Source organism: Monopterus albus, unplaced genomic scaffold (assembly GCF_001952655.1).
Source record: "Monopterus albus unplaced genomic scaffold, M_albus_1.0 scaffold72.1, whole genome shotgun sequence".
NCBI lineage: Eukaryota > Metazoa > Chordata > Actinopteri > Synbranchiformes > Synbranchidae > Monopterus > Monopterus albus.
This window is the reverse complement of record NW_018127952.1, coordinates 646,859-648,784: the sequence shown is the minus strand read 5'-3', so window position 1 is coordinate 648,784 and position 1,926 is coordinate 646,859.

Below are 1,926 nucleotides of genomic sequence, written 5' to 3'. Positions count from 1 at the left end.
GCCAGAGATGAGCCACACGGCCTCCCTGCCAAACATCCAAAAGAGTACATAACCTCCCTGCAAAAAAGCAGGAGCCATGCTCTCAAAGCCCTACGAGATTTTTTCTTAATCTGTGGATCAGTGAGATAAAAACCCTTTTCCCTTCAATCTTGATATTTGACTTTAAATGTTTTTGCGGTTGTTGACTTGAACTTCTGCAGGATGTTATCACTCAGAATGATGGCTATACAAGTTTATGTTTCTAGCATACAGGAAATGTGAGGAAATCTTGGTAATGTTTAAACCAGTCTGAAATATTTTGGACAGATGCGTCTGCATTCTTGTTGTCATGTTTTAAGACATTGTACATTTATGCATGTTTCTGTATTTTTGTGAACTTCACAGAAATGCTTATCAGGAGCACATGTGAGTGTATTTGCATGTTTATGTGTTTTGTGGGGGTAGTGAGTAGTCATTGCTTAGCAGACAGTGTATTTTTTTTCAGTTCCGCAAATTGGAAACATAGGAAATGTCACACCTTTATTATTTTGACATCTAATTTTATAACAGCAATCTTTGTGCATAATATCATGCACTGAATGTTTTAGCTGCATGCATCTAAATGTTTGCAAGCGCTAACATGTATGCATGTCTCCAAGGCTCATTGGTGGCTTAGATCCTAAGCCCTGAGCAATACTTAGTCCAGATGTTTGGTGTCTGCAGTAACATACTACTTTGGAAACTTTCCCATATGTTATCTGGTGTGGTTGACGCCACGCTAGCCTCAAACTTCAAAACAACCCAGTTCTAAATATAGTCTGAAGCTCTTAATCATTCTGCAGACTCTTAATATACTTGATAGCCAGCTCACAGAGCTCAGATAGGACATATAGCATTTTTCCCCACATCTTTGTCATGCATAAGGAGCTGACTCATGAAACCCAGTCAGACTAAGTTTCATGTCCTTAACTTGAGAAAAAGCTCAGGACCGCTCCTTCTGTGCAGTACTGTTTTATTTCAACTATACATGCCGTGTTAAAAAAATCAACCCAGGAAAAATCATGAAACAAAAACCATTGTTATTATTTACACATTCACAGTACAACTTTACAACGTATCTACACTCTCAAATACTCTGGAGATCATATATACAGCTGGCCTTGCATCGCCATGTTGCACAGTATTTAATTCAAAATTACATGACAAAATCTGGTTCATCTGCACATACACCGAGCTCAGACTGGAATATAAAGGCTTCAATTTAGATTGCAACAGAAAGACTCAGTTCATATTGCAATGTACAAGGCAGTTGAGCAGTGTATGTGGAGTGTATGTTTGGGATGTCAGTGTGCATGTGTCAAGTAGAAAAGAGAGCCCAAACACTAGTGAGATGACAGGCAAAAAGTCTTTACATACAATCATCACTTGTAAACAAAATGTGGCTTTAGGCTAAATGGGAAACTGACACTTGATTAACATTGCAGGTGTTACCAAAATAATGTACTCATTGCTAAAATGATGTCTTACTTGTCTGTACTGGCCAATAGAAACAATTCCTGTCACTGCAATCCTGGGGAATTACAGATTCTGTGTGGCCACCACCCATGCCAACAAACGGCTTTCATGTGAACACTGTGTTAATACATTGGTTGTGGGCAGAATGTGCTGCACTGAGCCGACTGCTCCATAGTGCAAGGTCTAACCACCCTACATCCCACTGTCAACAAAATACATTCACTGCATGGCGCCTCTATGTGGTGGATTACCACCATTCTTTTCAACACCAGTAGTAAAGGAGAAAAAAATTGATTCCTGCACCAAATAAATGTTTTTTTGACTGTCCTTTTGTATGACTATCATTCACAAGAGGAATGTTTGCTAAGCGATTTGTTTTCCACCTCACTTTGGTTTGGATTAGGTAGTGATTTTCCAATACACATCCTGCTG